This window comes from Propithecus coquereli, unplaced genomic scaffold, assembly GCF_000956105.1.
Source record: "Propithecus coquereli isolate 6110/MARCELLA unplaced genomic scaffold, Pcoq_1.0 Scaffold7, whole genome shotgun sequence".
NCBI classification, from domain to species: Eukaryota; Metazoa; Chordata; class Mammalia; order Primates; family Indriidae; genus Propithecus; species Propithecus coquereli.
The window spans coordinates 9,448,664-9,474,357 of NW_012153062.1; the positions used below are offsets into that span (position 1 = coordinate 9,448,664).

At 38.4% G+C, this 25,694-nt stretch overlaps 1 protein-coding gene across 1 annotated transcript in view; it reads right to left on the minus strand.

Annotated features, from left to right (window-relative positions):
* Nucleotides 1–25,694, minus strand: part of LRRC8B (leucine rich repeat containing 8 family, member B) — a 69,402-nt gene that overhangs the window by 19,903 nt on the left and 23,805 nt on the right. The window contains exons 2-3 of the mRNA XM_012661200.1: nt 19,525–19,581; nt 2,502–2,556 (exon numbers count right to left, since the gene is read on the minus strand). The gene's annotated coding sequence lies outside the window, so the exon portion shown is untranslated. The remainder of the gene's footprint in view (nt 1–2,501; nt 2,557–19,524; nt 19,582–25,694) is intronic.

Consider the following 25,694-nt stretch of genomic DNA (forward strand, 5'->3'; position numbering starts at 1 on the left):
CTGGTCTCGAACTCCTGACCTTGAGCGATCCACCCGCCTCGGCCTCCCAGAGTGCTAGGATTACAGGCGTTAGCCACCGTGCCCGGCCACTTTTCCTTATTTCTGACAGTCATAGACTCTATCATATATTTAATATAGATGGCAATTGTCCCTTTAGGAAATGATCTCTCGATTCTTTGATGTTTTTCGTAAGCTACCATATTATCTAAAATCCATTTAAAATAAAAGAAGGTTACAGACACAGTATTGTAATATCAACACTAGAGCATAAGCCACCAGTGGCTAGATAATTCTTAGAGAGAAGGTGTAAACAGAAGGGAACCTCAAATTCTTCTTCATCACCTTTCGTTGTCTGTAAAAATATTTTCCTAACCACCGCCTTCCCCACAACAGTAAGCAAGCCATAATAAAGTACTGAAGAGCCAAACCCATTCCCTACGTAATCCTTGCGAATCACACACACTCTCCTTTCAAATGACAGGTAGACAACAGATATCATCACTCTATTTCTTTCTCCTTTCTTCCACAGGTGACCTACCTTACACAAGAGCAGAACCATGCAGACTATTTCATCCACGAAGACAACATAGAAATTGAAGTCTACTCTTTATTTTGTAAATCAGGAAACTGAAGTTCGGAGGAGTTTAAGTGGCTTCTGTAGGGTCATAAAGTAATAAAACATGGGCTTATAACCAAGGGTCCTAATTTGAAAAGAATTGGAAGGTTGGTAGCATCGATTCTGGCCACCTTCCCTAATTAATAATAGGCCTTCTTAACAAAATAAATGTGAAGTTGCAAATATAGTCTAGAACATTTCCATGTTATCATTCTTTTTTTAAATAATAAGTCAAAATGGGAGAGATATTTTAGCTCTGGGACAAACCAGTGTACTCTACAAATCATTAAAAAATACGAGTAAGATGCTAATCTTAATCCTTTCTCTAAAGTTAAGATTTGTATACATTTGGTTATGGAAGCTAGGTACTACAAAGGCATACCCAGGAAATATAAGGCCTTGTCTCTGCTTTCCCAGGATTTACAATCCTATTGTAGACAGAAGACATGCATAGTTGAAAGTTGGCACCAGCATCTTATAATAATGTCATGTCTGTGTCCACATGAGTGGGATGATGGGCTAAACCTAATAAATCCTACATGTGGTGCTATGTAAACAAAATACCCAAAGAGAATGAGTGAAACATCACTGAATAGCAGCATTTGTTAAAGAAAGGTCAGGATTTTAGTCTGTTCACATAGCAAATATTTAGGATGCCTACTCTGTACCAGGTGGAGTCCTAAATGTTTGGGAAATACAGGTGTGCAAGACAGATAGGATCTCTGCTCTCATGGGCTTTACCATGTAGTAAGAGAAGAGAGACAATAATCAAGCACACAAACATAAAAAGATCAGAAATGCTACGAAGAATATAAAGTCAGAGAAGTCCTCTTAGAGGGACTACCATTAGTGTGGAGAGCAGAAAGGAGCCAGCAATGAATGGGCAGAGCGTTCCAGGCAGAAGGAGCAACAAGCTTAGATGTGTGAGGATCAGAAAGGAGGCCACTCTGGCTGGAATGTCAGAAGCCTGGGGAGAGTAGAAAAATGACAAAGGGCCTGCAGCCAAGGTAAAGATTTTGGATAATAAATAGTTCAGGAGTGGTGGAAAAGTCACTGAAAAGTCATAAGTAGAGGAGGGGCAAAATCTGTTATCAGATTTAAAAAATTTATAGTTAGTTCAATGAATCAGCATGGAAATGTGGATATACCCCAAAGCCAAAGGATCTTTATCTTCATCCTTAACAAGAAGGGTGTTCAGAACATAGTAGGTGACAGACCCCATCTTCACGACTGATTCACCTGGACTATGTGATCAGAGCTGGGTGACGCTTTTAAGACACTCGCTGCATTCACAACACTAGAAAGTTGTGCTATTTAAGACAGCATACAAATTCATCATCGATTGTGTCAAAATCAAAAGTGCTGCCATAGAGCTAACTTAAGATTAATGTTCCACAATTATACAAGAAGAACGATGTTCGCAGCAAGCAACAGAGCATAGGGTGTGTTTATTTCTGACTTACCTACTCAAGGAAAGTGTGGCCATCTTTTACTTAACAGTAACATGGCAAAACTAATTCTAAGCATTAAAAATGCTACCTTAAACAAAAATTAGGAACATTAGATATAGACATTAGTCTCTCACGGCCATTTATTATATTCCTTAGATCTTTAATGTTAAAAAATGACAAATATGATACATACATATTTTCCTACATACTAAATCCCACAAAGGATAAGAGGATGACGTTTTTACTAAAATGTATACAGATTTAATTTTCTGTTTATTAGCTGGTTTGAAAATCTCAAAAAGATTTTACTCAAAACATCTGTAAAATGAAAAAGATTTTACTCGAATTTTACATACTAAGTATTCAGTATTTATTTGCCCCAAGCTACCAACACATCTTTACCATATGTTCGCAATTCAGGATGTTAATCTTACCCTAAGAATGCTGGTCAACTGGAAACTCTGCAGTTAGTCTCGATTTGAAAAATTCCTAAAGAGAAATCATAAACATATTGTTATATTTTACATATCACAGGACTGCAAGACAATTTATCCACTTATGCGGTTCTAAAATTTCCAACAGATACAATAATTTTAAGAAATATAAAAAAGGTAATTTAAAAAAATGAGTATTAAGAGATCACCTTCTGACTTCTCATAAAAATTGTTTTCTATTAATCAGGGAGATATAAACATATTGTTATATTTTACATATCACAGGACTGCAAGACAATTTATCCACTTATGTGGTTCTAAAATTTCCAACAGATACAATAATTTTAAGAAATATAAAAAAGGTAATTTAAAAAAATGAGTATTAAGAGATCACCTTCCGACTTCTCATAAAAATTGTTTTCTATTAATCAGGGAGATATAAAAACCACTGTCACAAATTATCGATTTAATCTCATCACAAAGGTAATCGACAAGGTACAAAATAGGAACATTCAACTTTTAATGGAGAATGAGATAAGCATTATATCTGAGGACCATGGATTTTATAAATAAAAGATAGAAAAACAAATTGAAAATATCTATGCTTCTTAAATTAAATAGCAGAAACATGAAAAAAGACTTAATATTTGGGACAGTTTTTGTTCTTTTTGCTAATCTGCTAGTTTTATACAATTATGCCACTGTAAAATTCATTGGCACAGTAGTGATACCCGCTTTTGCCTCTTTCATGGGCTTTCTTAATGTTGGTATGAAGTCTCTTTAAACATCATTTTTGATGGAAGCATAATAATTCATACATGGATATGTTCTACGTTATAAAATCATTTCCCTATGGAATCTTAGGTTTTCCTTTATTACTAGTAATGATGTAAACATCTCTGTACTCTGTTCATGTGGTAACTTTTTTTTTTTTTTTTGAGACAGAGTCTAGCTCTGTTGCCCAGACTAGAGTGCTGTGGCGTCAGCCTAGCTCACTCTTGCTCAGGCTGGTCTCGAACTCCTGAGCTCAAACAAGCCGCTTGCCTCGGCCTCCCAGAGTGCTAGGATTACAGGCGTGAGCCAGGTTAACTTTTACATACACTTCCAAAATGAGAGTATTAGGTCATAGAGTATGAACATTTTAGGGCCTCTGATATATAGCATCAAATTATTTCCCAAAAAGATTATACTAATTTTCTTTCCTGTAAACAATACATGAGTAGCACCTCATCAGATTTAGGAATCTTCATTTAAAAAAAAAACAGCAAAAAACTTTGCTAATTCCATACATGAAAAAATGATCTTGTTGCTTTATTTTGCATTTCTTTGAGTTGGGCTGACTTATTTCAGCATGTTATTAACAAGTTTCATTCATCTTTTCTATTTACATTTACTAAATTAGAGGAATACTTCGCTGAGAAGATATAAATGTAGAACTTAATGACAGCTCTCTCATAATGACAATTTGTCATCTTAGGGTAAAGCTGCTGCTGTCAAGTAAAAAGAAATAACAAAATGTAGCCGAGTTTCTTTATCCAGGCTAAAACCAAATCATTCAAACTAATTTTAGAAACTGTAGCGAAAGTTACCACTTTTCTTCCACCTCAGCAGAATACAGAAGCACCAAGTTGAAAGAATGAAATGTGAAAATACTAAATGGCAACAATTCTTAGAATAAAGAGTCCATATTAGGCAGAGTAAAAAGAGGACAAAGACTGTCACAGCAATTCTGACAGCCCCAGCTGCTGAGACAGGCGGCTGCGTCAGTGGTTCTCCAGCTTGCCATGCTAATGAGCATCACAAAACTAGCTATGCCCATGCCCTCAAAAACATTTTCTCTCCCAGTGGCAGGACACAAGACATGTGTATTTTAACTTGCATAATCAATTCCAAGATAACCTAAAAAAAGATATTCTGGAAGATTTGGAGGTAGCAAGCATAACACTGAGAAGCCCCTTCTTCCTCAAATAAGAGCTCCTTTCAGAAGGTTCCCTATGAGGGACATAGAAGGGAATACTCCCAAGTGACTAAGGATTAGAGAACAATAAGGCAACAATCAGCTTTCTGACAGAACAATATATAAAAGGCCCCAGTGCTTTTGCTTTGAAAATGGAGAGGTCTGGCTGCTTTTATTTCCTTCTGGTCAGTAGAGATAGTGCATTTGACAAAACAAACTCCTTTGTAGGAAAGCAAAGAACTACTACACAATTCTGGAGTCTGATAATGGTTTTCCATTTGGGTGCATTTGTCTTTTAGTGCTGTGGTCCCCAATCCCCAGGCCACAGCCCATTACTGGTCTGTGGCCTGTTAGGAGATGGGCCTCACATCACTGCCTGAGCTCTGCTCCCCCGCCGACCCACCCCACAACACCCCATCCCCCCATTTCCAGTCTGTGGAAAAATTGTCTTCCATGAAACCGGTCCCTGGTGCCAAAAAGGTTGGGGATGGCTGTTTTTAGTGATAGGTAAATAAAATCTTCAAAGGAAAGGTGTAGCAGGAAGTGAAGAATCTCTGGTCAAAGGACCTGGATTAGGTTAAAGGCACAGTCACGGGACATCACTTTGCAGCTATAGCAGGAATCGCTGCAATATCATACTCATTCACCCCGCCTTAGGCAATTGTAAAATTTAAGGCTTTAGGTTACAAAAAATTAAAGCCCCCCATTTCATCAATTTGAAAAGTTTAAAACTATGGAGAAGAGATGGATTTAAAAGAGGGACATTATACTTCATCATTTGTGCCACTCTGGGATCAAGTGGAATCACCTCCATGAGCTGCCTGAATGGCCACTGGCTGAGTTCACTGCCTCTTCATCTGTGTTCTTAGAACATACGTACTAATATTTCTCTTACACTGTTTTACAGTATGTGTTAAGCTATTGCCCCAAGTTCCTTGAGAGCCAGGGCAGTATCTTATTTATCTGTATCCCAGGGATCTATCATGGTGTCTCTGTCCAGGACTAGATTAAGGTTCTGGAGATTATGACAGCTGTTACATACTGATTCATCAATGGAGTGTTTAAAACATCTCTGGAAACTTAACCAGATTAAACTAAAGTAGTATCCATCAGAGCTTTTCTCAGGGTGAGTATTGAATGTGGTTGGAAGGGACGATCAGGACTCTGACTGCTATTTCCTCCTGGGCAATTGAGATTCTGGGAAAAAGGGGGACAGAGCGGGTTCTTTTGCTATGCTTTTCCCATACATTGGCTTCTCCTCTTAAAAATACGAACATTTAAAGACTAACAGTCTGAAGTGGCACCAAATCCACAGTGTGCCCAGAGTCCAGAGTAACAAATGCTGAGCCCCTCTAGGGTGCCCCCATTTCTCACTGCTGCCTCTGTTAGCACCACAAATATTTAGGAAATCATTGTTGAGTGAATGAATGATACCAGATCAGGTTTCACCACCCAGGTAGGAACCAGGGGTACAGAGGAGGAGGCCTGGCTCTTGAAAGGATCTGTAAACACAACTGGTGCACACACATGGTGGGTCTGGAGGAGTGGCAAAGCAAATGGTAGGAACAGAGCCTTAGGCATTTCCGTCACCCCATGGCAGGCACAGAGATTCAGAAGCAGAGGCTAAGCCTTTACCTCTTCAGGAAGGAAGCAGAAAAATTTATACTTGCCCACTTACCCACCAAACATGACATCTCACAAATCTGAATGGAGAACTGCTGTCAAATTCAGCATGACTGGCTGCATCAGAAGGACTGTGAGTCATTTTAAATCAGTGATAGCCCACTGGATAAATGCCACGGCATTCTAAAATGACCTTAATAGCTCATTGAATTATGATTTCACAATTATTCTTTTGCCCAAGTTATCCTTAGTATAATACGACAGGAATAATGCTGGGAACAATGGAATTATCAAGTCATCACTCAAGGATGTTGTGCATCATGCTGTTCTGTGTCCGCTTGCCCTGTCTGCTTTGCCCCAAGACCATGAACTCTGGAGGGCAAAGAGCCTTCTTTTCCCCCTAGGGCCTGTCACATATTAGGTACTTCATAAACACTGTAATTCCACAATTCTGTGAGCTATGATCGAGCTGACAATATTGCACGTCCTTGGATAGTTTCAGTCTCATAAAGCTAGTAACTTCTGATAGTGATGACTGTAAAGGATATTACATCTGCTACAACACATTCTTAACCCAGTGAAAAATCACATTGTCATGCATTGCGAATCAGCCTAGTGTTTCCACCTCAAGCTGATTTCTGACCCCCAAATAAAAAGGTTTAATGTTCAGTATTAAATGACTATTAAACACAAAAGATGTTTAAAATAAACACTGCTACCCTACTTGCCTCCAAAACAAGTAGTTGCCCCTTACTTCATGCTCCTTTAGCATTTAGGGAATATTGATAGTTCTATTCTACTTCCATTAAACTGCGTCACCCATATCTGGTTTGATGCCTTTCTGCCTCAGCTTTTGAACTCTTAGAAGACTTGAGTGTGCAGGAAAGGACCTGATACTCAACGGAGTCTCAGAAATCATTAGCTGAATGGAAAGGGCTGGTGGGAGACAGAAAGGGGAAGGCTAACACTTCCTGGGTACTTGGGGAGGTAGGTATTATTATCTCCACTCTAAAGGTGAGAAAGTTGACGATCAGGGAAACTAAGAAACTCGATGAAGCTCACATGCAAACCCAGCACTCACACCAGCTTTGACTAAGAGCCATATGCTGCACGGCCTCTCCGAAGAGCTATATAAAAAGGAGTGATATCTCTTCTTTTCAAAGCTACTATCTATCTTTTAGAAAAACTAAGACGACAATTTAAAAATGAGATCTGCATTGTTTTCCTACCTCATTATTCAGTATTCTACCTAGTGAAACAGAATCAACAAGTGCTTCCTCCACCCTGTCTGCTTATTTTTTTTATTTTTATTTTTTTTACTTTCTCTGCTTATTAAATAATTAAGATCGACATGATACCTAGACAGAGCAAGGATGCATCCTGCTTGCATCAGCTCTTATAGAGAAACATTAACCCATCAATTGAATAACAAGATGAATAACCCAGGTTTCATCTGTATTTAAATGGTAATGTTTTACATGGCTTTTCTTCCTGATACACCTAGTAAAATGTAGTTAGAAATAAATTAATACTATATCACCTATATGTGACTTTCTTTTTGAATGACTTAAAAAAAGTATCACATGCCTTTGATGTGTTAGTTACTTTGTTAGGCCTAGTCCAAAAGCTCTGATGGAAATTTGAGAGACTTGAAGGGAAGCTAGCAGAATGGCTAAGATTGAGTTCTGACTCTGTCATTTACTATATGATGCTTGATCTTAGATAAGTATCAATCTTCTCATCTGCAAAACAGAGATACTGGTTTCTATCTAATGGAGTTGTTTTAAGAATTAAATAAGGTAACTATAAATCAAGTGCTTAGTACAGCAGCAGGTACAAAATAAGGATTCGAAAATGGTAATTTATTAACACAGTAGTAGCTTTATCTAAAATTAATCCTTTAAAGGTTGGCTTTAATGTATGATCCTATAAACAGAAACCAGACTTGCTATTAGGGGGTTTGGTTATCTACTGAAGTTAGTGATTTCCATACCAAATTTTGCAATATATCACATGACTCTAGTTACTACTGAGTATTATGAAATACAAATGTAACTTTCCTCAATCATTTACATTATGGCCCACAAGGAAGACAAAGTGTTGTGGAGCCAAAACAACACACTGTGATGCAACATTTTAAAGAAGTTAACCTGTGCTGGTAATCTCCACTTTTTGATGCAATGCTTATCATCCCAGTCAAGATTCATGCTGCAGACAAGTCAGATATGACCAATGTCACCCAAGCAAAAGGCCATGTCTTAAAATCTATAATCATGGATGTACTACAATGTGAATGCACTTAATGCCACAGGACTGCACACTTAAAAATAGTTAAAATAGTAAATTTTATGTTATTTATATTTTACCACAAAAAAACCTATACTCATGCAAACCAGTAAAATCATTCTTACTGCTTCAAAATGAACATAAATGGGTTATGCAAATTAAATATACAGTGAGTTTTAATGTACTAGAAAACATACCAACACAAAGATATTTTAAGGTGTCAAATTCACTTTGTTCATAATTCATAGGTTACTATATTAAATATTCAATAATCAATTTTGTTTGTTATCTTGAATTAGATGAAGGGTAGGTGAGATATGATCTCCCAAATTTTTCCAGAAAAGGCTTAAGTCTTCTTTATAGATAAATAGCAATATTTGAAGCTATGACATTTAAAAATCTTCTAGTGACTACTGTGGTTAGTGCACATGTGAGATCTTTTTTTCCCCCTAAAATAACCATTGAAGCACCAGCATGTTTACAAAATTCAGTAATAATTTAATGAATGTGCTAAGTATTTGATCCTCTTGTTAATCTTCTTTTATTAAGAGGTCAATCCACCAGAAAGAATCAAGGACAGCCAATAGGGTAGGTGAAGGGGAGGAGGAGGATGGGAAGGGGGAAGGATGGGTGGGTGTTAGTCCAGAGAGATTGTGTGTGTGTGTTGGGAAATGTTTACACGGAGAGCAATCATAATCCTTGGCGTTAGTGATAGCAGACCTACTTACTGGGTGCTTACATGAAATAAATAGATTATCGATCTGTCCATCCACCCATCCATCCCTGAGACTTTCATAATAACAAACTGATGTTTGTAGGATTTCCTTCCTTTACTTCCTTAGTCTTTGGATATGTGGGGTGGAAATGCCCACCCAAAGCATGAGTGGATAAAGGTATATCAAATGACATATCAAAAGCCACATCAAATGAGAGTTAATTTAATAATAGAGAAATAGCTGCTACGTTAGAAGACGAAGGGAATGTAGTAATGTGCTTAGATGTTCAAATGAAGGAAAGTAACCATCACCGAGACATAAGGAAGAATGGAGACCATGGGGCAGCGTGATCTCACAGAAAGAATCCCCACTAGGTGTCAGGAGACCTAGGTTCTGCTCCTTACTTTGCTTCTAACTGACAGCATAATGTTGGGCAAGTCATCTCACCTCACTTAACCTGATTTTCCTCACTTGTAATGTTACAGAGAACAAATGATCAATAGACTCTCGACTTCCACAGCATCCCACTATCCTATGAGTTGATTAATAGTAACTGGCACTGGGGGATATAGAGTCTGAAAGACTCCTCTGGAGTGGTGAGAATTGGGCAGGGCTTTAAGAAGTGACAGCACCAGGAGAAGAATTAACTAGAAGGAGAATGGTGTATATTTTCTCAGAGCAACGGGGCACTGGTCTACAACTGGCAACTGATAAATCTGTCTCACTGAAAAGGGAGTAAAAGTTGGTTATAATACGGGAAGAAGGTCATCAAGTCAAGCATATAATGAAAGCACGAATTTTAAATGAAAGTAGAAAGGAAGCTGGGACCCTGGCAGGGTCCTATACTAACCCACCCCTTACGCACTGGGGTTTGGTCCTGGGCCTGTAGCTTCTCTGCTCGTGCACATGATCTGCTCAGGTGACATCCTTTACTCTTAAGCCTTCATCTACCACCTCTGTGTATATAATGAGCCCAGCTCCCTAACCCTAAGCATCAAAATCATCTCCCCAAACATCTTCCTGGCTACGTACTGAGGTATGTGAAAGCACATCATTCGGCAGGTCCCAGACTGCATCCACCGTTTCCTCCCATACCCAGACACCAAACTATTTTTCCTGGGTCCCTGAATCTCAGGTTGATAGTAACACCAAGGGCTAAGGCATTGCTACGGTTTGAATGTCTGTGTCCCCTTCAAAATTCATGTTGAAAGTTAATCCCTAGTGTAACAATATTAAAAGGTTGACCCTTTAGGAGGTGATTGGGCCATGAGGGCCCTGACCTCATGGATGGGCTTAAGTGCCTTATAAAAGGGCTTGAGGGTGCGGGTTCTCCCCTTCCATCTCCTTTTGCTCTTCTGCTCCTTCACCTGGTGAGGTGAGGACACAGTGTTCAAGGCCCAGAAACCAAACCTGTGGTGCCTTGATCTTGGACTTTCCAGCCTCTAGGACTGTGAAAAATACATTCATTTTGTTTATAATTACCCAGCAGCACAAACAGACTAAGATAGATACCTAACCCAGAAATTTTCTTTTCCTCTACTCCCTCAAATCAAGTGCTTCTCTTCTTAAACCTTCTGCAATCCTGCTGCCATTCATTGCCTCTGGTGGAGCCTGCCTCATCTTTGATGAGGAGGACTGAAATAGCCTCCTCTCTAGGCCTCCTTAGTTTATTTCCATATTGCAGCCAGAGAGCTCATTCTAAAGCATATCACCTCCTGATCTGTTGTTTTGTAACTGTAAAGACAAAACAACGTCTCAGGGAAGGCTGGGGGTGGGGGGGGTGGCAATGGAAAGTGATGGCAAGGACTGATCTCCAGCGCCTCTGGATTTCTACTTTATTGGCTCTTGCTACTTCCTTCCCAGGAATGCTAAGGTTTGACCCCCAAAGGCAGGGCAGACTGGATACTGTATTCTGTGATCACCGTGATCACTGATCACTTGACAACAGCTAGAAGAGGAAGACAGGATGCTTCACATGTGGCTCCCTGTGGCACTTACTCAGCCTCACGAGTTAGGTACGGCCTCTTCTCACTTCATCATGCTGCCTGCCTCAGGAGTTCTTATACAGCTGGGGCCACTTCTGCGAGGGCAAGAAATTTTTAAAGCCTCTAGCTCTGTTTTTACCTACACATGTCATTGGTGTCTATACTTGCAGATACTGGGCATTTTTACAGAAGTTGTCTCTATTTCCTGGTCAGCAGCAGTCATTGCTATGGTGGCCAATCCTGGGCATACAGAGAGATTGCTGCACTTTCTGATCTGTTGCCTGTAAATGTTCTGGAGCTGCTGTAGGTAAGTGCAAACTGCCTAACTTTTATTTACTTATTTTTATGTCATTTGTTCCCCCAAGCCCTAGGGGCCTTCTTGTTGATCAAGTACAATCTCGCTTTGCTTCTCCACTTTTCCCACAGGCGGGAGTGAGAGGAAGGGGCTGGCTTCCATGGTAGCATGTGGAAAATGAGCACTGGCCTGAGTCCCAGGCCTGTACCCACCATGGCATGGGCTTAAATCACTCACCCAGTCTAGGCCTCCATCTCCTCAGCTTGAAAATACAGACAATCATACTGGCCTAAGAGTTGGTATTCGTGGTAAAAGAAATATCATGGAAGCACTTTGAAATCATTGAAGTGGCAGATAAATGCAAAGGGGGAACTCCCATAAAGAAAGCTAATTCTTTTGCTGGTAAAGTGATTTGGAAAGAGGACAGCCTTAGGACATTATCTTAAATCGAAACAAAGCAACCCAGGAAGTGAGCTTTATTTATACCACTGTGGTTCCAAGGCAACAAAACAGCAAGTGTTGCAAGGACATTGACCTTTTATAACATTTAGGTCCTACTACAAAGACAAAAGGGACTTTTCAAAAAGGCTCAGAGGCCCATGAATCCAGGTAAACATATGGCTCAAGCACAGACTGTCAGTAATCTCCTCCACTGTGATAAAACAACCTGAGTAGAAAGTTCTCCAAATCTACCTCGTAATAATGGACTGGTAATGGACCAATTAAAGGTCTGTTGGTTGGGGATTTGGAAAAAGAAAAAAACAACACCCACAGTCTGTGGCTCACAGTGCCAGTGAAGTGCAGCTGCACCTGTCTGCCCAACCCAGAGAAGGCCTTTCAGAACATTCCAGTTGGCCCACACTGCTTATCTATTCCAGCTCCTATGTCCTCTGGAAGGTGTGGGAAATGAAGCACTGGGCAAGAGCATTAAGACAGAAACAGGTCAGTTTTAAAAAAGCAAGCTTTCTGTCACTTATGTTACAGGGATATGTCCATTTTTACCTTGGTGTTAGGTTAATGCTTCATATTTGCAATTTGGTTACTGGTGGGTAAAATCACTGATGGCCATTTGCTCCTAAGGCAGAGTAGAAAAACATCTGGGTTTCATTCAGGTAAACACATAGTGAGATGTCTTTTTTCTGAAATCACTTTCTCCGACATCAACTGACTGTCCTGCAGTTCAAGCCTATTCTGACGCTAACCACCTGCAGTAAGCATCAAACTCACAGGTTTAAGGGCTCGGTTCCACAAGACTGCCCTCATTTCAGAGGCCAGTTGCAAGTCCCAGGTATCTAAGCTACCTGCACTTCTGTCTGACTGGACTACAAATTTGGAGGTTCCCACAACCCCCTCCTCAAGTTTGATAATTCATCAGAATAACTCACAGAACTCAGGAAAACACTTTACTTACTGTTACTGATTTATCACAAAGGATACAACTCAGGAACAGCCAAATGGAAGAGATACATAAGGCAAGGTATTTAGGGTTGGGGAGGAGGACCCTCCCAGCACTTTGATGTATTCACCAACCTAGATAGAAGCTACCGGAACCTTACTATTTAGAGGTTTTTATGGAAGTTTCATGATATAGGCATTACTGATTAAATCTCTGGCCATTAGTGATTAGAAATCTCTAGCTCTTCCCTTCTCCCTAGAGGTGAGACTGAAAGTTCCACCCCTCAAATCACGAGGCTGATTCTCCTGGTGACCAGCCTCCATCCTGAAGCTATCTCTGGGGCCCACAATAATTCACCTCATTAGCACAAACTCTGGGAAGGTTGAGGGGCTCACTGTGAATAACGAAGCACATTCCTATCATGAAACACCAAGGGTTTAAGGAGCTCTGTGCCATCAACTGGGGACAAAGACTAAATATATATTTCTTATTATACAACACACAGCATGTCGCTGCATAAGAACAGTCTCATAGGAGGGCTAATTCTTATTCCAAATGGTTGCAATTTGAAACAGTGCCAAGTAGTTCACTTAGAAGGTCAAGCTCACCTTCAAGGCCAAAACAAGGTAGTCATTTGAGTCATGGATACCCTGAGTCAATGACTTATAAAAGCCACTTCCTACAGGATGCCATCCTGACACCCCGACCAGGTCACTTCACAACATACTCCTGTAGTTCTCCATCCCTTCCTTTCATAACATTTACTACACACCCACAAATGACTATTCAATTAAGGGTTTATTTCTCTCCCACTAAACCATAAGCTTTCTGAGGTCTGATCTACATGGATTATGCTTATTATTACATCCCAGGGCTTAGCATGCAGCAGCTGCTATTGAATGTTAATTGAAAAAAAAGTTAAAATTAGACCTCCTTGCTTGGAGCAAAACCAGAAAACCTTATAATTTTCACACCATCTTGCCTTCAATTTGCCAAATTCCATGTGACATGCAAAGGTCCCTGAATTCTTCAGCAGAGACTGAAGACTCCATTTGAGCCTGATCAGCAAGGAGGGATTTAGCTCAGCCTTGGCATTAAGAATAATTTGGGGCAGCTCTGGGAAATGAAGTGATAGAATAAAATAAGGTGAGGCTTCTAAAAGAACCCACAAATAACTGATAGGGATCAGGTAGAATGCCCACATTCCTCAGAAGGAAACAGTAGTTTCTGCACATTAGGTTGGCTTTTGGCTTCAGAACTCAGCAGGATTCTGCAGCTTTACTTGGTGTCAGCAAAGGGGAGAAACCATGTATTCTCTGGAAATGTTAGAATTTTAATGATTTTCCCAAAAAATAGAAGACACATTCCCCATCTGGAAGTTTAACACATGACTTCTAAAATTAGGGTGGGGCTTCGTCATAGCTCAGTGACAAATTCAGCTGCATGACACACATAGACTCCAGCCAGTGACCTCAGTTTCTCCTTTGTACACAGCAGAAGAATCTATGGTTACTTCTTAGCAACCAAATTTGAAAGGCGAAAAGATTGCACCAAGAAAGATAATGGCGTGGGTTTTTTCCTACTATTTTTTTGTTTTACTCACACATAAGAAAGAATATTATCCTGTTTATATTTGACAGCACCATCTGCTTTTATTGCAGAGTCTTATCCATTTGAGGAAGATAACAACTTAGTCACTGAACAGAGGTAGAAATGAAGAGGGCCCAGTGTATCACCGACTTGCATTATGGCCAGTCATGGGCCACCAAGAGAAGGCCTACGAGGACTACATCTCACATGCACTCTGACACTAGTTGTACTCAACAACCATGATTAGACCACTGCTGAGTGCAATGCACTGTTCCAGATGATGAAGGCAATGGAAAGGTTGAGATCTGAACCTCAAAAGGAGTTTATGCTTTGGTGAAAGAAGGCACAAATATAAGAAAGATCAAATAAATGGATTATACAGTTGCATCTTGAGGCAATATATGCTAAAGGAACAACAGCCACTGCACAGAAGTTATGAGTTGGACCAAAAAGATGCACAGGATTTGGATAGGTGCCAGGCGAAGGGATAAGGGAGGGGGTTAATAACAGGGCACATAATATTTTATGTGGAGGGATAGAATAAATAAAGAAGGTAAGAGAAAATCATGGTGAACACGGTGAATTTAAGGAGTTAGTGAAGAGACATATGAAGTGGAATTCTTGAGACAAAAATGATGGGAACGGGAAATAAGAGTGGAAAATAGATTAGGATTAAGTATTAAATAAAGTTTCAAATGTCACACTAAGGATTTTTCAAGAAATAACTCAGGCCCAAAACATAACAGGTATCTAAGAAATTATTGCTTTAGAGGTAAAAATATTGCTTTTAGAATAGTCAAATATTTTTATGAGAAGAAAGGAATTTAGACTTGATATAAGTGGTAGAAAGTCACTGATGCTATCTGAACAGGGCAATAATGGAAAAATACATTTAAGGACATATTATAGATTAGGGAAATTAATTTAAAAGTATCAGGAAGAATTCATTGGAGAGAGTTTGAGATTGAAAGCAATTTTATATTAGGGTATATGTCTGAGTACCTTGAGAAATAAAACATAAATGGACTTCAAAATTAAAAATCTAAGCAGAAAAATAATTAAGCTTTAAAAAATTAAACTTTCAATTAGCCAGTCAAATGATGCAACTGGACAAAGTAATTAGATTTTGAGGAAGCAGGCTTTTCCTGAATGTCTTAACTGACTTTTCAAAAGAGAAATAAATTTGATTAATGATTTTTTTTGATCAGAAGTTACTTGAGTACTTTGGTGGAGTTAAATGCTTTACAGTAAAAATACCACTTTTAGAATTAATAGTCAATATTTTGTGTAATGCAATAACACATACGAATAGTCATTTAAAACTATGGTCCTCAACCCTTGTGCCATGGCCCGGCACTGGTCCATGGCCTGTAAGGAACTGGACCAAGGATTACCACCTGAGTGCCCCACTACCCTGTTCTCCCCACTTTCCCCATCTGTGGAAAAATTGTCTTCCATGACACGAAACTTAGGAATCAGGGGGCTGCGCAGCAGGAGGTGAGTGGTGGGTTAGTGAACAAAGCTTCATCTGTATTTACAGCTGCTCCCCATCGCTCGCATCACTGCCTGAGCTCCGCCTCCTCTGCTCCAGTCCTCCCAACCCCTCACTGTCTGGAAAAATTGTCTTCCATGAAACTGGCCCCTGGTACTAAAAAGTTTGGGGACCACTGATTTAAAACATACACACGAAAGGGTGCCAGATATATTACTGGCCATGTTAAACATACCATAAAGCAAACCATCAACTTAAGAATATACTGGTCCCTTAATCATTGGAAAGATTATTAGGCATTATGACATTCACCATGCAATCAAACCTCTATTTAAAATCAAATTACAATTACTCTAATTACGGACCAACATTTCATTCGTTACACAACTGGTACCTAATCAAACAGTTCTGTGGAAGAGATGATTTCACCACAAGGTAACTTAATTAATTTCAGTGCCAAATAAGTTTTTTTTAAGAGGGTTTTTTTTTTTTTTAAGCAATTGATTTATAAGTTTAGGTGTCAGAAATTTTATTTCTATAAAAATTACTACATGAACTAATTCTAAATCAAACCAAAATGCTTGCATGCATTATGAAAAAATATTCTTCTCTCATAAATACTTCATTTAAATATTTCCCAGCAACAGGCTTATGTAGACCAACCAGGAAGTGAAATCAAATATGATCACATTGTGAAAGCTGAGTAAGTTGAAAGAATACATTTGGAATGAGATGAAGCACTATTAAAATTTCATTTAAAAATCCATTCCCTTGGAGACATCAATTTAATTAAAGCAGTAATAAGAGGAATTTCAAAAGCATAAGTCTTCATTTTGTTGTTTGGCAATTTCCCCAATCTTCCATGCAAACGTCTCTTCCTGTAGCCAGGCTGGCTCACCTGAGATGGGAGCACTCACCCAACCTGCTGGGCGATGGCGAGAGCAGGGTTAAGCTATCGTTTTCCTGCTAGTACATCTACTCTTAATGCCACCTTTAATGACTTGCTTTGGAGAAAATGTATCTTTTGCTTTTTAGGTAACCACCAAATCCCATTTCCCTTAATTGTTTTGCTGTGGTTACTGTCATTCCCTTTATTCTACTGTAAAGTATAAACTCCCTAAAAACAGAAACTGTGTTTTATTGTTTGATTAGTTTGCTTTTTAACTAAGACTCAGTGATCCAGGCATAGTAAGAGTTATAATAAGTACCTAACCATTATTCTTATTGTCCAAGGATAGTGTAACCAAGCAAAACTTGCTACTGTTTATGTTTTCCTTCCAAGATGGATACTAAGTAGAATCATCACTTCCTGGACTCCACTACCATCTCGCTTATTTCTAGGAGGCTGGGTATGGGAGAGGGGAGTAGGAGACATTCATGCAAAAATAAAATGAATTTTCATTTACTGATTATTATACTTTATTCTTAGTTTTATTTTAAGCAGGATTTAAGTTTAATATTATATACAGTGCAGAATTTTTATGAACATTTCTTTGCAATCTAAATAAATAAGGTAGCTCCTAATTATCTATCACTTTGGCAAGTGATCAGGTAGCTCCTATTAGACACTGTACAAACAAATTGCAAATGTGAATGTGCTAATCTGCGGACAAGGCGGACACACTGCTATGTATAAGAACGGAACTTAAAAGGGGGAAAAACTAAGCACGAGCAGTGACAGACAAATCCACCTGCATGTATATGTGTGTCTGTAAACACATGTATAAAAATTTGCAAATAATGTGGTTAGTGACTTCAATAAACACTTGAGAGTCTACGCTGTGCCAAGAACAGCGTGACTCCTAAGAAAGCCAACCAACTCTATTGCCATTATGTTAAGACGCTGAAGAGCCTGCCTAGGGATTTTATCCAGAGCACATCTGTGGACTTGTAAAAAAGTCAGTATTGAAGTCGGCCAGTCCCCTAGTCAGTACCCTTTTCTCTGGGCAGCCTTCTTCCTTCCTGTTACTTGTTCACTCACTTTATCAAATACCATACTTTTACTACAGAGACTGATGCTTTACAGTTGTATTCATTGAATTCTCTTGACAGGGAGAATTTATTGAGCATTTGCTATGGTATGGGATGAATAGGACAAAAAAGTATACTTCTTCTTGTATTTACCCTTAAAACACTCATAAAAGAACATGGTAAATGTTATATACGAATTGAGCAGGGAACAGGAAAATAATCATAGATAATCATGGATAAACAGTATAGCTGAACAACTCTGAACATGTGTATAATGCTCTAAAGTTTATGGAGTATTTTTTTCATAAACAGTCATTTAAATCACGCCCTTGGTTTTAAGATAAGAATACCAACTCGGAAAAAAATAAGCTGCTGAACACATATGGCTAGTGAGCAAGGGCTTGCTCCTATAACTGACACCAAACATCATGTTGTCCCAACCATCCGAAGCTTCCTCTCATAAGGGTAACAATTATAGTTCAGGGAATGGAGAAAACAGCATAGATGAGGTACCTCTGAGCCTTTAGGATATGTGGGAGCTAGAGCAAAGAAAAGACTTCCAGCTGGGGAAGGGCAAGAGCAGAGAGGCCTTGGGTGAGGAAGAGCAATGAGGCAGCACGTACCACTGAGGAGAGAATCTTCACGGCCAGAGGGAGATGACTTTGCAAATAAATGAGGTTGTGAGGGCACCGAGGGTCGAAAATTCCAGAATGAGGAGGAGGCTTGACTTGACTCACAAAAGAGAATCATTACAGATTTTAAAATAGAATGCAAGAAATATTTCAGGAAAATTAACATGGTGAGGCATGGGAGATAAGCTGGGGCCAGGATCAGGGAGGAGAGAGAATGAAGGCCAGGGACCCAGGTAGGGTCCCACTGCAGTGGTTCAATAACAAAGTGGTGAGGGTCCAGAACAGGGGAGTATCAGTGAGAATGACCAGGAATGAAGGCAACAAATATTGGCAGGTGGGAGAGATGTGGAACAAAAAGGGGAGTAAAGTTGGGTTGAAAAGCTCCATTATAAAGTGCTAGTAAGTATTCCAATTGGCATTTAATGGAATACCAATGAGCAATCTGATGAAATTTGCTCTTTCATTTCAAATCAAGGCAATTATTAACATAATTAAGATTTTATACCTTTATCAAAGGTTGGGCATAGCTAAGTTTCACCAAGAACTGCTTTCAAGAGTGAACCTGAAGCTGAAGGTGAGATGAAAAGGCCATTTGGTCCAGATCATATAGAAACATGGGTACCATGCTCGGAAACCACCAAAAGTATTTGTGAAAGGGAGTGGCATAATCCAGTGTCAAATTTTAAATTCAGAAATTTAGAATTTGCCACTTTGGTAGCAGCATGGAGAACTCATTAGAAAGGAGACATGTACACAGGGAGGAAACCAGAAAGATCAATGGTCCAGAGGATAAACAAGAAAGGAGGCTTGAGCTCAGAAGTGACTGAGTGTGAAGAGAAGAAGGAATAAAAGCAAACACACCACCATCACTTCTAAGCACTTTCAAGCAGGTGCTCTGCACAATGGCCTATGGGCATGGATTCTAGTGTGCCTTAGGTACTCATCAGAAGGACCTGGTGGCAGACCAGAGGTTATGGAGAGCCAGGACTCAAGGACAAATGACCGCCCCAGCTTTGGCCACAGGCCCAGTGGTGGAGGAGGGTAATGAGTACGGTTATTAAAATGCTGAGTTTGCAGTACCTGTGGGCCATCCAGGCGATGAGGTCTAGTAGGCAGCTGGAAAGACAAACTTGAGCCCTGGGAAGAGGAGAAAATAGGAATGAGTTTGGTAGGTTGTTCACTTTTGCTGAAGACTCTGGCCATTGTTAGATTTAAAGACTAGTACTTGGTGATTTGGAAAAAAATAAGTTATTTAAAATAAAGAACTAAATATAGTCTCAGTCCATCTCCCATATAAAGAAATTTATATAATACGCTCCCCTTTCAGAATATCTCCATTTAAAGTTGGAACAATTTAATTTTTTAGCAAGACAACTGAGTTTACTATGATATAACATCTGTATGTTAGAAAACAAGTATACATGCACATACACGTATACAACTACAAAACACCTCTTTAAATGACTGCTTCTTGACTGCCCAGCTGGAGGTGAACAGAATTGGAAGCAATAGGTTTTGTTTTTAAATAACTTCCAGCCTCCCTATTGCAGATGCTCATTGCCTTCCTGACCATGAACTGCCAACTTTTTAATAAAACATAGAAGGGCATATTTTTTATTTTAGTATAAAAAAGATCCTGCCTTTCCTAAGCTACTTCAATTTGTACTCTAAACTACTGGTTTTTAGAAACAGTGAATATATTTAGCTATCAATAGCATTAACAGAAACATGAAGGAATTTCAGATGTGTATGTTTTATATTTTTATAACTATCAATCTCCTTTCTTTGCCGGCTTTGATAGACTCAGTAAATGTATACTTGGGGAATTTAATTTTGAAAAATTATTCCAGTCGTGTTTTTCCCTACAGAATTTATCTCCATTTAATGTACTACACACTTACTTCTTTTGTCTATTTTCTGTCTCCACCACTAGGTTTCTATCTAGAGGGTTCATTGAGGCATCCCACCACCTAGCCCAGAGAGTGGGGGCACAGTAAATATTTGAGTGAATAATCTCAATCCTGTGATTATTTCCTTGGCAATCATATCTATGCTCCACCTTAGTTTTGAACTATGACTTAAAGAAACTCTTTCAGGATCTACATTGTAGTGGTACCAGCAGGACACTGAGGGTTACTGGTACAAAAGAATTAAAATGAGAAAAACCACAGCCAAGTGTCAATCAAGGCTCCCAGGTTGTCCAGATGATTGCTCTGTCCACCTGTGTCTTAGGAGGAGAAGTTATGATGATTCTTCTCCTAGCCACACTATTCTGACTTCTGGTTTCCCTGATCTCAATTCCTGTTTGCAGCATCTGGTTTAGCCCGGGCTTCCTTGTGGTATTTTGAGCCCTGGTTACCTGAGTTTGACATCTGTTGTTTTCATAGCTTGAAACTGATTTTTTTTTTGTATGTAGCTAAACTTAGAGAATTGTCTAAGCCTGTATTTCTACACAGACCAGAGATTTACATAATTTAAAATTACAAGACAGACATTATAGACTACTTTCCCCTCAAGGTTCCTATTGTCCTTCTCTGTTCCCATTATAAAACCTAACGATTTCCTCACCACCCTGTTTGATGGGATCATCGCAGTAACCACTTGCATTCATTACTCAACATAAATTTTTTTATGGTCAACTAGATGTAGTCTGCATGGATTATTGCATAATCAAATCCAAGGAGAAACTATTACAATACTCCAAATTCATATTAAGACAGAAATTAAAACTTCAAATTTTGAAAAAAAAGATATATTCTAAGGAATTTATGCTACAACTTTTCCATTTGATGTCTAAATATATGTTAAGAAATATTGTGCTTTTGCACTCTTTGTGAAATGTAGTTAATATAAGCTAGGCTATAACTTTTTTTAAGTCTTTGTATTGGAACTAATTTAATTCCTAGGCCAATACTTTCAAACACATCAATTGTATCAGCAAGGCAATATTTAGAAAGGCTCTTGTCATCTACATAGAAGACAATTCACTTGACAGCACTCCTTTTTTTGGGCAATGACTCAAATCAGCCAGACTGAAAATAAATCTAAAGGGTACACAGCTGTCATGTAGCCTCAAGTAGCTTTCTGAGCAATAACTTGATTCATTTTTCTCTATTTGTTCTACTGGTTTTGCAAACAGGATTGCAATCCAACAAATGTATTTATCCCACACTATGAAGAGAGAGCATTTCAGTGTCCTAGAGAGGGTGGTATTCAATTCCTTTGCCCTGATGGGTATAATAAACTGTACATAGTGATTTCTTGATTTTATTTAATGAGAAAAAGATATTTAAGCTCAATGATGTGAATCATTTACAAAATAAGGGCTCTAAAATTTGAGAATAAGATTTTGTCAAAGGAACACGGGAGTCAAAGTTTGAAGAATAGACAGGTACCAGACTGGATTTCTATCTGTGTCTACTGGGTATAGGTGATTTACTTATTTTCATTGTAACAGTCCTTAACTACTGTTTTAACTTTTTATTATGGAAAATTTCAAACATACACAGAAGTTGAGAGAGTGGTACAATGAAGCCTATTTGCCCACCACTCTGATACAACAATCCTGATACCCACCCTCATTGGATTATTGGAAACAAATTCTAGGTAACATACTTTGTCTTATTTTAGTATATGTCTCTAAAATAGAAAGTCTTTAAAAAATATAACCAAAATCTCATAATCATACCTAGTGGCTTGCTGTTAGATATTTAACAACCAGTTCTCTGTGGAAAATAAAAAAGGGCCCTGATTTGTATTCTTTGCCATTTTCCATGGTATAAATATTCCCACCATGGCCAATTTCAAACTACCAGCACGATGTCACTGAATAAAGTTGAGAAGAGATGTGTAGCACACCACCATACAGTACTTCCACTCTGCAGATACATGAGACATAAATGACCTTAAGAGCATAAATAATAGCAAATTATAGTAAAATAATTAGGAAGTAAAAGTTTTGAGTATTTCTTTTACTTTTAACACTTTAAGTTTGTATGATTTAATTTTTAACAGCTGTGTTTAACAGCTAGCTTGCAAAATTCCTAAAAATAGTTTTACAAACCTGCATGTGTCATCTCTAGCATATCACTGAATCACATCCAAATAAATAATTCCTTAATATTATGAGCTATCCAAATTTCCCTGACATGTCTCTTCTCTTTTTTGTTTAGCAGTAGAGAAATGTTTTAAGCGGGAAGGGAGGGAGCTTTGTTTCAGAAAGCTACACGAGTGCTGCTTTCTGTATATAACTCAGGCTGCTGTTAAAGTCTGTTTCCAAGAGGTTAAATAAAATGCCATAGTGATTATATACGTTCATATCATGTAGGAATGATAGTAATGTTTTTATTTTGCTTTTACTTGCCCATTCTCAGGCCCCCAAGAGAAAAAGAGTTTGAAAAGGAGGACAGAGACTTGGAAGAAGGGAAAACATGTCCATGTCAGGTTGACAACCATAAGGTGATGGAATGTTCGGAGAAGAAGAAGATTGCTAAGATGTGAGATACTTTCCTGTGCCTCATGTATCCCACCATTGAAACTCAGTTTGCATAAAGCCCTCTTTATAAATGTGCCTTCCAGAACTGGGTATGGCACATTAGATGTGGCCGTGCCTAAGCAGAGGGTAAAGTGGGGTTATGGCCATCCTTGCTGAGGATGCTGCACTGAACTGCAACTCCACCTTGAGTTCACAGTCAAGTCCAATCAATTAATGAACAGTGTCTACCTGTACTCACCCAGACTCTATCGTGTACATTCATGAACCAACCCCCTTCCCACCACCAAATTTGTGCCCAGACTGCCTTTCCAACATTCCCATTATAACTTTGAACATGCTCTCTATTCCAGATAAGTCAGCCTACCTACTGTTCAAAACACACATAATATACAATTTTTATGCTTAAAAATTTTTATTATAAAAATTTTCTGATGCATATAAAAGTACAATATTGTAAGGATCCCCCATATAGCCTTCATCCAGCGCCAACGATGGTCAACTCATATCACACCCATGCCCAGGTTTGTTTTGTAGCAAATTCTGGATGTATCATTTCATGCACAATGATTTCAGTACTTGCATAAGTTCCTTCCTACACATCTCTGCTCAAACATTTCTCTTCCACCCCCTCCTTCATCTTTCCAAATCCTATCTCATCCTGCAAGGCTCACCTCCTACATTGTTTCCACCAAATTTGTCAGTGAGTCATATGTCTCCTTGGGACATCTGTCTTATTGCTGTCCTATCATTCTCACCTCTTAAATTGGACACTCGCTATGTCACTGGCCTGGAAAGCAGGATGCCTCTCTCACTATACATACAGTGTAATAATTCATGCTTAGTAGGGAAATAACTAAAAGATAACCATGTGTTTTCATAAAGTTTATTAAAATTTGGTACAATAATTTTATGTAGTATATTGACTAAATTCCTTAAGTGGGACATGTCTTGGGGAGTAGCATAGGACAGGGTATGCAGACACAGTATGAGAGGGTGCATGCAGCATGCAACACAGAGAACATGCCCTTCTGTTTACATGCTATTTTGGGAATATTGTGTGACTTCTCTGAGCCCACCTGTAAAATTGGAATTAATTGGAGCCATTCTCCCTCTCTCCCTTGCTAAACTCAGAATCAGATGTGATCATATGTGTAAAAATGGTTTTTTAATTGATAAGGCACATTGTTGATGCATATCATTACCTGTAAATGCAGAAATGATTGGCCATTTCCAACAAGGAAACCTAGTGCTTTGAATCCTGAATGTATAAGGAGAATAAATTTCAACTCTCAACAGGAAAACAGGGAATGTGAGAGACAGTATAGAGATCAGATGGGATTAAGAATTAGCATACTAACCCTGGGAGGAATATAGGAGCATATTAATGTCTCTCTCAGACCTTAAAAACCACCGCCTTATAATTTTAATAGACAAATTGAGAGATCTCCAAAAAGGTATTACAAAGAAGGCTATATATCTTTTCAGCTATGTAAGAGGAATTCATGTTACATTAAATCATTAAATGGCAAAATTCAACATCTGATTCCTTCTTCAAATAAAACTACAGAATTTTCTAATAAAATGGCTATAATTTTGAGTTTATGCTCTCCTAGGGACATTCTCAAAGTCTTTGACTTCTCCCCTTTGCATTTTGTTTTGCCAAAGAACAATTAGTATCAAACTGCAAGCATCTTCCATATTACACCAAACACTATTTAAATCACAATGGAATTGAGGTCTCTTCTCCCTCCAGTAGAAAAGGGGAGAGATGGATTTATCAAGAAAGCACTGTTCTACAAAGCTCACTGCAAACTTCATTACCATCCTGTGAAAGATATGCAAATAGGCTTAGCCTACATAAAGCACCCTTTGAGATACTATTACTATCACTGTAAATTTTCTTACAATAAAAATTACAGGGGTTGGAGAAAAGGCTTAAATTTTATAAACCTCTGAATAATATAGGCCAACATAGGAAAAAGGGTTTTTCAACTTTGGACCTTAATATGACTTAGCAATAGTCGATAAAAAACAACAGCTGCTGAGCCTGGTAAATCCAAATGAGATTAGGTCAAAATCACGGAAAGACAGAGAGAACATTTCAAAATTCCCAGCACACTGTCAATAAAGCACCAAAATGGAATCTCATTAAGGAAGGAAACATTTTGTTTAGAAATAACTTTTTTTTTAATAAGGCTTTGCCATGTTTAATATCTCTGAGATGTTACTAGAGAGGAAAAACACAGTAAGAATCAAAAGTGTAACTACTGAACAATAGTTTCCTTCCTCCTATTCCCCTTATCCTTTCATGAAACCTCATTGTTCACATCACATAACTATGTATTCTTACATCTTGTTCTCCATATATAGACATTTAAAAATCCTGATTTGGATTTAAAAAATGAGATCATATGAGAATAAACTTTCTCTTGTATAAAATGCTTTATAATAAGGAAACTACCAGGGTTGATTTTGTTAACTTCACTCACAGCAGAAAAGAAAGGTCTAAAACTTCTAATAAATAAAAATGAGGATTTATATCTTACAGACTTATGTTACTTTGAGTAGTTTGAGTATTTTTACCCATGATGATCAATTAGTATAAAAGATTTTTTAAGGTTAGAGTCTACACGTCTCAAAATATGCATCAAAAATGTGAAGGATCATAGTTTTATTTGTCTATTTGCTGAATTAGGTTGAATTTCAGAGAAGGTGAAGATGGTACAAGTTTTAGGATACGACAAAAATTTAGAGG